General features: G+C 53.1%; 1 long non-coding RNA gene across 1 annotated transcript; it reads right to left on the minus strand.

Moving 5' to 3' along the window:
- Nucleotides 1–828: 828 nt before the first annotated feature.
- Nucleotides 829–7,530, minus strand: LOC142830517 (uncharacterized). Its single transcript, XR_012905821.2, has 3 exons — nt 7,125–7,530; nt 2,069–2,194; nt 829–1,357 (listed from the first exon to the last, which is right to left on the minus strand). It is a non-coding gene; the product is annotated as an uncharacterized LOC142830517 (long non-coding RNA).
- Nucleotides 7,531–10,556: the final 3,026 nt, after the last annotated feature.

Raw genomic sequence — 10,556 nt, forward strand, 5'->3', positions numbered from 1 at the left:
TGCATTAAAGAGGGTTGTAACGTCAAAGGAATGTGAACTACTGGAGAGAGAGGAGAGGGTCAGTAGAGGGGTGAGGCTGTTTCAGAGTTCATGCAACTCAGACATTGAATTAGCAGCATAGGACGCACTCGGCGCATATAGGATGAATGCAACATGCTTGCAAACTGACACTCTAGAGTCCCGGCCCTATTGGGTGTCTGATGACACAGGCCCCTGCCCTACCATCAGATCAGGACACCACGGACACAACGCATGCACGCACCTGCCAGTGCCCACCACACTGCAGGGGTGGGGCTACAATATGTAGTGACCAGGTCAAGTGTTGTATCTACACAACTGAGCAGCAAACCGACAGTCAGGAGACTGCAGTCCTATCCCCAGCTCTGCCACTGACTCCTCCTGTTGCCTTGGGCAAGTCGCTTCACCTCGCTCCGTGCCTCAGTTTCTCCATCTAGCCCATTATGCCAAGACACGACTAATCCTCCCGATCTCCAGTTTGGAGAGCGAGGGAGAGAAAGCACTATCACAGCAAAGAGTTGTGTTTTCTGCTGTGAGCATGGGGTGGGAAGCAACAAGACTACTTTCTAGCCCTACTTACATTATTTTCGCCTCCTTGCTTCCTAAACCCCTTCTCTCCCCCGCTTCCCTTTTCACCTCCATTCCCTCCCCATCACCCCATCGCTTCCCCCTTCAGCCACTCCTGTGCTACCTCTTTCCATCTTACTCCACTTCCCCTCCCCCCACATCCTCCTTTACCCCTTTTCACTCCTCTCTTGCTCTCTGCCACATCCCCTGAATCTCTCCTCCAGGGCTGGCTCCTTGGCAGCAGCTGGAACACAGCTAACCATGCTTTATTGTACATTAAAAATGTGGCGCTGTCAGAAAATTAAGTGCCGAGCCCTGCTCCTTAATGAAGGAATAAAGCCAACCTGTCTCTAATAAAGGGGAAGCAGACAGACAGCGCAGAATGCTGACAGTGACGCTTTCCCCCTGAGTTATGCGGTGTTATAGCGTGAAAGCTACATTATTGACTAAAAGCTGCTCCGTGTTTATTATTAGAAGGAATGATCGCTCCTGCAGGCCAGCTTTGTCTCATCACAAATCAGATGTTAATAACGGCGCAGCGGCTCCCGGCGCGCATCCAGAGCCTCCGAGCATCCGTCAAGCTAATGGCACTTGAGCACCGGCACGGAGTTCCCTGTCGGAGCTCTGCAGCCAGGGCTTTCGGCCTTTGCCCCGCTCGACGTTTGTTCTCCATGAGCCCCAGAAAACGACCCCGGCGAGGCTGAACTGTCAGTAGCTTTTGCAGCTAACTCGGCGCTGGTTTTCCTTCTTCTGCACAAAATCAAGGGGCTGGCTGGGGAGGGAGAGGTGCCAATGGCAGGTTAGCAGTGAAGCAAGCCAGCTGGCAAAATTAAGTCTGTGCTGATTGTGTCTTAACACACACACACACACGGAAGTAACTCCTAGTGGTGAGAACTCTCCAGCTGGCTTCTTGCAGCGCTGGGGACTCCGCTCAGGACCAACATGAGGTTGCACCGATGAGAACATCAGCTCATTGGACACAAACGTACCCACTGTGCGCGTCCCCCAGGGCACAGGATTTCCTGTTGGCCTCTTCTCCCCACGGTCTTTGTGCACTTAGCTATATAACGTGGCAGGGCGGATGTAAGCCCTGCGCCATCGCTGGCAGGGAAGGGGATTGTAAACGCGCTTGACCTGGCAGAGAAAGGCTGCCACTTTCGGCGGTGGCTGGGAGCACCAATGAGTCAGTAGGAGCTGCAGAGAAGGCCTTGCCTGGGGCTAAAAGTCGGCAAACACCTGCTCCCTGGGGTGGGGGTGGGCATGCAGCAGAAAGAGGCGTCTTGCAGAAGGACGCCTGTTTGTTCTTGCTCATGCTCCCATCTGGGCTCCAGGGCCTCTTTGCAGGCATCCTGGCCTCGCCCCGTTCAGAAGCCTTAGCCCTTTGGGGGGCACCCCGTTCTCAAGAAACGTGCGCTGCCTCCTTGCCAGGGTGCACGCTACGCACTGCAGGATGGAGCCCCCTTCTGGCTGTGGTGGGAATTACCTCTGCTAAGCCAACACCCCTGCCAGCAATCTCACGCCTCTCAGCCTGCGGCCCCTCTCTCACGCCAGTAACCGCAGGGTCCTCTTTGAGACGTGGACCTTCAGCCAGGTCACCGTGTGGTTGCCTCTGCAGGGGGAGAGGAAGGACTTGTACCAAAATCCCTGCTCACCAGCAGCCTCAGGCCACCCTCCCAGGTACCACTTCCTCACTGGCTGGCAGAGGAACTCAGACCCACCTTTTGCTCCAGATTCCAGCTCCGGGATCCTCTCATCAGCAGCTATGGGGCCTGATCTTGGGACAAAAACCTATCAACCTCTAAGTGATTAATGGAGATCTTTGGATCTGGCTACAGGGGCCTGTACGAGCTGTAGAGATGTGAAACCTGTTGATTTCAATGGGACGGATGTACAGATGTTGCTGCAGAGGGAGGTATTACTGAACAGGGCCAGAAAGTCAAAACGCTCTACCTTTCGACAGATGTTTTACCAGTAGGTCCTTATATACAGAAAATCTTGGCTGCCGCGAATGACTAGCCTTTCAATAGTGTATGTGCCTCTTGAATTTGTACTGCACATACCTGTACTGCACGTCCATCACAAACATGATTAACTTTTAGCACTTATGCCATTTGCTGCAGTCCTCAAAAAATAAATCAAACTGCAGTATGGGCGTCAAATCATCAGGGAAGATCATTTTAGATGGTAAAGCAACGCTTTGAAATTGCTTATGCCAGATGTATTAAAAAAATAAAATCTACACAGGTTTCCCAAATAGTCATACGTTTGCCTTTAAAAAATGGCTTTGATAGTAAAAATATACATATATAGTGCCCGAGGGGATAATTTTAAAACAGCAACATAAACTAGTTATTTTTTAAGGTATAATTCCGGATTCAGAATTCTGGGGGTATTTCCCATTCTGAAAATGAAACAATGGCAAAGAGCTATTTGCCGTGAACAGCTGTGCAATTTTTTTTCCTTAGGTTCTTAATGCTGCTTTTGGCTTAATTAAAGAGCGACATGTGGAGTAAATGGCATTCTTCACACCTGTGTGAAATCCCTGGCACGGGAATCTACTTGGGTTGTAGAAGACGAGATGCCATGATTCCAGCACGTAATAATGCAGGCGTGGGCCCTGTCATCTCGCTCTTTTATCTGGCCCCCGCGAAAACTCCTGGCCCCACCCCCTGACATGTTGTTTGCGAGCCCTTTCAACTGCTTCTGTTTAAAGGGCTCACACATCCCCGCTCCCAGGCAACGAACTAGCCAGCAAGACCAGGAGCAACGGGCCCTTTCAATAGCAGGCATTAAAAGGGCTCGCAGATCTAGCACCCCCTCGCCCCCGTGTGATGATTGGGAGCCACGAGCCCTTTCAACGCCTGCTACTTAAAGGCCCCGCCCCTTCTGCCTGAGGCTCCACCCCTTCCGGGGCGGCCCACAACTACTTCTAAAAATTTTGAAGTGGTCCCCCTTGCAAAAATTCTTTCCCACCTCTGTAATAATGTAACAAGTCCTTGCGTACCACATAACCCCCACTGAGAACTTTCGGGTCCCAAGGTTCAGGCTCCTGTCCCCCAAGCCGAAGGCACATCGCTGGTAAGCATGGCAGTATCGGATTTTTGTAACAATTATTACTTCTCCCTGGTAGCAAAGGTTGGTGCTAGTCTTCAAACCCCCTTCCTCCCAAGAGTAGACAAATGGCTTTTCTGTTACCCCTCCCTAACATTTGATCTGTCTGCTCTGGAGGGACAGGCAACCTGCCAGGGGAAATCATGAACTTGCCAAGGGATACAGGTCCATTGATCCTCAGCTGCAGCAGAACCCAGGGCCAAATATCGGAAAAGCCTCTTCCAGAAAAAGAATTGGAAGAAGATATGAAAATATGAGATCAATTTACATACCATCGTCCAAAAAAACCCCACAGTGTAGCCATACCCCAAGAGCACAGGCCCCACCATGGAAACAAAGAGAATCCCCTCATGCTACTAGCAGTCTAGGGTCTATGAATCACAGTGGAGCAGTTCTGATCCCATCCAGTAGGGGACAGTAATTCATATGCACGTTTACTGCAGTAAATATACATAAAAAGCTCCAACCCTTCAAAGGAGACCAGACCCAGTTTTTGAGCGTACAGCTTCTCTCTTAGGTAATTACACAACGCTCATTACAGTAGTGGAAGAGGTGGAGGGGGGAGAGCTGTGGTTCTGACAGCTCCTTGTTAAAATGTGGCAGCTATCACTGAGTGTGAGGGAGATCCCAGCTTGTTTTGTAGGTACCTAGAGATGAGGCTTTACCCAGAGGCAAGAGCATTTCACAGCTGGCTCTGGGGCCAGGGGAAAAGCGCTCTCCGTTAGCCAGCTGTCAGGCCCTCTCCGTTAGCCAGCTGTCAGGCCCCGTGGCACGATGAGCAGGGGGGCTCGGAGGAGGCAGCCAGCGGCTCAGGAGAAAGGCCCAGTTTGTACTCGCGTGGGAACGGCGACGAGACGCTCTCCTTCCGCGCAGCTGTGGGAGGGCCACATGGAGCCTGTGTTGCCGCACACGCAGGGCGGCCCGGCGCCTCCCAACAGCACCAGCTCTGCTCGCGCTTGCCGGGCTCACCGCAGCGCGTCCTTGGTGTTTGTGCAAGCGCCTCGCATGCACTGCCCATGTGTCTCTCCTGGGAAGGACGGAGAGCAGGAGGTGGGAGAGGGGAACCCAGCCTCATCACTGGGCATTACCAAGGAAGCATCAAGCACACCCCTATGAATCTGCCCCTCCCTTGGGCATGTGGAGCTAGCTGTCCCCCCGACCTGGAGGGGAGCTGCGCCAGAACGGGCCGAGACTAGAGTTCACCTTTGCTTTTACCCTTCGCCGCCAAGCCAAGTCCTTGGCGTTTAGTCCAGCAGCACTTGTCAGCTTGTGCAGCCTCCCCCAGCTTCCCTGTCCTGGGACTATTACCGGTGCCATGTAGCTATGCCGTTGGGACGGGGGGAGGTTGGTAACTCAGCTGCCCCTGCGGGAATCCCCCTCTCCATCCAGTTATACCAGGCCCCTCACGGGAGCATCTGAGGGTATGTTACACTAGCCACCCTCGTTCGGACTAGGAGTAACCAACATTGCAGGAGGAGTAACAGTAGTTCGAATTAGGAGCTTTAGTTTGAACTACCTAGCCTGTGCTGTGTGTAGTTTGAACTGCCGGGCATTTAAAAATGGCAGCGCCCGGGAACATGCAAATGAAGCCCGGGATATTTAAATCCCGGGCTTCATTTGCAAGTTTGAATGACTACATTAGCCACCCTAGTCCAAACTAGGTTGGCTAGTGTAGACATACCCTGAGAGCCATGCACGTATCTTCTCCTCACATCGCCCCCAGGAGCTAGGCAGTGCTGGTCCTACTCCACGCATGGGCATCAAGGCACACGGTCGATGAAAGGACACACTGGGCGCCCACAGCTGAGCTGGGAACTCGACCAAGATCTGCTAGGCAGGCACCTGCGCATGTGCCCCGACACGAGCAGTCCTGCAGCACTGTAGGCTACGTTGACACGGCAGCGCCACTCCACGTCTTTTGAGTGCACCCGTTATTTCGAAATATAACGGGCTCGCTATTCCGACGCCGCTGTAAACCTCACCCCACCCTTAGACACCAGCAAATATAGATCTCGTGAGCTTCCATGGGCACAACCCACTTCCTCAGACGAGCAGAGAGCCTCCCCACAAATAGCCAATGCCCTTTACAAGGTATCCTGATCTTCCCCCGGGGCAGCAATTCCATCCGTTCTGCAGACTAGCCACCACAGGGGGAAGGTAACGCACACTGCACGGGGGGACGCCTGTCCCATGTCTCTGAGGCCCATGCCAGCTTGAATGCCAGAGAAGAACTTGCCGGTCATGAATTACATCCTGGACAGGCACCCGGCTGAAACAACACTTAATGGCTACCTAGGCCTCACGCTGGCCCTCTGCACAGGGGTAAACACTCCCCCTTCTGTGACACAGGCAGGCAGGAATGAACACGGGGATGTGAAAGGTTAACCAGTTAGCCAGCAAGCCGGTGGGGCTGGAGCAGCCCCCCGGGGGTACTCCAGGCCAGCTGGAGCGGCCTCCATCCACAGCAGGACACCTTGGACCCCTGCCAGCAGGGGCACTCCGGCTCCGCTGAAGCATCCCCTCCCACAGCGGTGGGGGGGGGGGGGGGACGACTCCAGACTGGCTGCAGTAGGCAGGGGGCCACTCTCCCCCATTTAATTGATTAGCCCAATACACATAACGTTTAATCGGTTTACTAATGAGGCAGGGTTTTACATCCCTAGGCTGGAGCTATGCTGTTTGGTTTTCTGAACTCACTAGACCTGGACAGGCGGCAGAAAGTAGCCAGTTCCCTTGTACACGCCAGACGTGGGTGCGCTATGGGAATGCTAACCAGGGAATCTGCACCCGTGGGATGGGAAAGGAAAGCATCGGGATTTATTTCCGTGCTTGGAGAAAGGCATTTGAGATGGTTTGAAGAGGGAGACGACGCGGTTCGGGCAGAATGAAGATGTTAAGATTATGCAAAATGCTGCCAGTGGGTCTCCCACGAGCCCCTGGCTTTGCATCACAAATTCTCCCTCTAGCGAGGTCCTCCTCATTAGTATGGCCACCTCCTCACTCACCCACCAAACCTGAACATCACCTGGCTCCCTGAGGCTGAGCCGCCCCACAGAGAGCAAGGCCGGGCTCCGGTCTCTCAGCACTCTCCTTTTCCACCGGAGAGGCTGATGACAGATTTGCTCTTCCTATTTTAATTTCCCTTCTGTGCATTGTGTTGGCAGGTCCTTCTGTTCCCATTGTTCCTTCTCAAAGGTGCAAGAGCTGAGTCCTCACCAGAAAGCCGAGTAGCCAGCGCGGCGGTTTGTGCACACCACACGCCAACACAGCATGCTGCTCTCACACCAAATACCCCCCCCGAAACCTGCTGCAGAACTGTCCAGATGAGGACTCACTAGAAAAACTTGCCAGACAGTCCAGTGAGAGCCAAGTCCTGCTCCCAGGGATGCCAAAGGCAAGATGCCCTGTCGGGGGTACGCTCTACTCACCACTGGTCTGGTGCTTCCTGCTGGTCACTCTGGGAACGCTCCCTCAAGGCGGATATCCCCGGCCGGAGTTTGCACGACGCCGCTCCTCTGACCCAGCCCCTTCGTGACTTAGCCCTTCAGGACAGTCACTCAGCGTTCTCCTTAGCAGTCTTCCCATTCACTGCCTCGCTTCGGCACCACGCCCTCGGTGGCTGGTAGGGAACACAAGCTGCCCTCTCTGGGTTCCAGCTCACAGACCCTCAGCTCAGCAGCTGCGGGCTTCCTCGCTCGCCCTCACGGCTCCGTTCATGGACTGCCGCCCCTGTGCCTTGGGTCTCTTTCTGACAGTGCCAGCTCCAAGCCTCCCACAGAGGGACTGCTGCCCTTCCCAGCAGCCCCAAACACTTCCCCCCCTTCCCAAAGAGGAGCTGTCCTTCCTCAGCCTGCCACCGGCCTGCACAGGCCTTCCTACAGGTGAGCTTGTTCCAAATCAACTGCCTGCTCCAGGTGCAGCCTGTGGAGTTAATTGACCTACCCGCCCACCCCCCCAGATTAGTACTCACCACACAAAGACATACTACTGGGCATTACTCCAGATTAGTACTCACCACACAGAGACACACTGGGCATTATTCCAGATTAGTACTTACCACACAAAGACATACTACTGGGCATTACTCCAGATTAGTACTCACCACACAGAGACACACTGGGCATTACTCCAGATTAGTACTCACCACACAAAAACACACAGGGCATTACTCCAGATTAGTACTCATCACACAAAGACATACTCCTGGGCATTACTCCAGATTAGTACTCACCACACAAAAACATACTACTGGGCATTACTCCAGATTAGTACTCACCACACAAAAACATACTACTGGGCATTACTCCAGATTAGTACTCACCACACAAAAACATACTACTGGGCATTACTCCAGATTAGTACTCACCACACAAAAACATACTACTGGGCATTACTCCAGATTAGTACTCACCACCGCACAAAGACATACTGGATGAATCCAAATCACACACATACGTGAATACTTCTGAATAGCCACTTCCCCTCTCCTTTCCTTTGTTCTCTACCAAGTCTTGGTCACTGAGTCCCGAGTAGCTGGCACCAGGTTATGGCCCACAGCTGGACAGCAGATGAGCCCTTCGCAGTTGATGGCAGTGCCTGTGTATATCTGAGTAGAACTTTGCCCCTTGTCTTCCATTTCCTCATGTCTCCTTCCATTCCCCCTTTTTTTCTCTCCAATCACTTTCCTTCTGCTAGCCTCTCTGTGGCTCTCCCCCACTGCCCAGCTTACTTCCTGCCCTCTTTCTCCCCCTCCGACCCACATGGCATGCTTGGCCCCCCCCAATCTCTCTTTCCCAATTCTCTTTTTTTTCCCCCCTGTCAGCTCACCAAAGGCTCTCCTCCCCTCTCCTCCCATCCCAGGAGCTCAGGGGAGGGGTCTTGGGCATGATGACCAGAACTGAGAAGGAAAGAGAAGGCACTACCCCGCCCCTTGTGAGTTTGCTGGGAGAAGCCAGAGCGGTGTCCCCTGTTCTCTAAGTGCGGGGCTCCAGCCATACGACCACTCTGGGCTTCTCACTGCAAATTCCAGAAGGTTCCCTTTCGCACAGGGGGAGTGAGGGCCCATAGCTCACAACAAGCAGCATGGGGTGTTGGCAGCACATTGGATCCCAGCGTAGGTAGGAGCCAAATTCCCCACACAGGTTGGGAGACCCTCTCCCTGTGAGAGACAGGAGCTCCCACTTCTGCCACAGACAAGGCAGCTCAAGGGCATCCAGGAACACGATCTTTTAGAAAATGCTAATATTTGGTAAACTTCCCAACGTTACATGCTCTTCTAGTCTGAATGGGATTTCAGCCCTTACCACTTTAAAGTTGATTTGAGAGAAATTACAGGGGAATTACTCTCCATCTGCCTCTGGAAATGGTCTTCGTGCTCATATTATTTGCCAGAGACACTCCATCTCCACAATTACCACTGCTGTTTTATCTCTGTCTGTCCTGAACACTGAAGGGGAAGCATCAGTGAATGCTTTTATTTACGTGACTTGTTCCACTTAAATAAGGTTACTTCTCTAGGGTATGTCTACACTGCCTGGATCCACAGGGCTCATGCACGCATGCTACAAGTAATTACATCCCAGTTCTGGCCACAGCTTTGGCTCCAAAGTCTGTGGTCAGGGCTTGAAAGCCCACGCTCCCGTCCATTCCAGTATCAAAGCACTGGCTACACAGATGCATTGCAGACATATCCCTAGAGTCCAATAAACAGCACAAAGCCACCAGCCCATCGTGCACCAGCTTGGTAGTAACACTCCAAGCCCTGTGCAAGGAAGGGTCAAGAGATCTGTTTCAGCCTCTTATCAGGGTGTTTGAAAAAAGGGTCCAGCAAGGGGCTCGAGTGTATATTACACAAGCGTTGTTTTGCAGTGGTAACACCATTGAAAAATCTAGGATTTCCAAACTTTCCTGGCGAAGTTGCAACAACTCTAATCCGCCTGGGGGTCGCCTGGCCTTCGGAGAGAGAGGACTGTTTTGTTTTCCCTTATATGGGCAAATTTGGAATTGTTTCTCAGATGGGTTGTTCCTTGCTCTGCCCCAACCTTAGTCTATGCACCAGGACACAAGAAATCACGTTGTGCCTCAGTTTCCGCATCCGTAACATGGGGATAATGATCCTGACCTCCCTAGCCGGGCAGTTACACAGCTTCCTTCATTAACATTTACTAACCGCTTTGAGATCTTTGGGTGGCAGGGGCTGGAGAAAGTCAGCAACATCCGCTGCTGCTCCATGACACTGTGGCGGGCTGGGCTATGAAAGCGGCTGACAAGGTGGGAGGGCTTAGCTGGGACTTGCTGCTGTTCCCCCTTTTCCCTCCATTTGGAAACACATGTCTTGCTGTTAGCACCACTTGCCTGCAGGCTCCACCCCCACTGCTCCTATTGGTCAGAAACTGCAGCCAGTGGGAGCAAGTGGGGGGCTGTGCCCACAGGCGCAGGGCAGCATGGAGCCACCTGGTCCTCCAGGGGGCCTGCACTATTTGTGACTGTTGAATCAGAACCTCTCCACACACTGATGGTTGCACGTGGGTCCACTTTGCACTGGAGTGAGTGAGGGCCAGAGGGATAGGGGAGGTGGGACTCGGGCCCTTGCATTCTGTTCCTGGCTATGCCCCAAACTGGCCGCGTGACCTTCCCCGTGTGGCTTCCCCTTTCTGTGCTTCGGTTTCCTCTTGGGGGAGAGGGATACTTCCTGTAACGGGGTCACCTCATGCAAGCACCCCCATTTGGCCAAGTGCAGGTTCCTGCACTGCCTCAGGTTTTTAAAAGCCTTGTGGCTACTCAGCCCTCCAGCCGAGTCACACGCTTTGTGCACTAACAAACCCCTTCCAGGGTACACTTCTAACAGGGGCCCAACTGCA

Source organism: Pelodiscus sinensis, chromosome 8 (genome assembly GCF_052426305.1).
Source record: "Pelodiscus sinensis isolate ZL-2025 chromosome 8, ASM5242630v1, whole genome shotgun sequence".
NCBI classification, from domain to species: Eukaryota; Metazoa; Chordata; order Testudines; family Trionychidae; genus Pelodiscus; species Pelodiscus sinensis.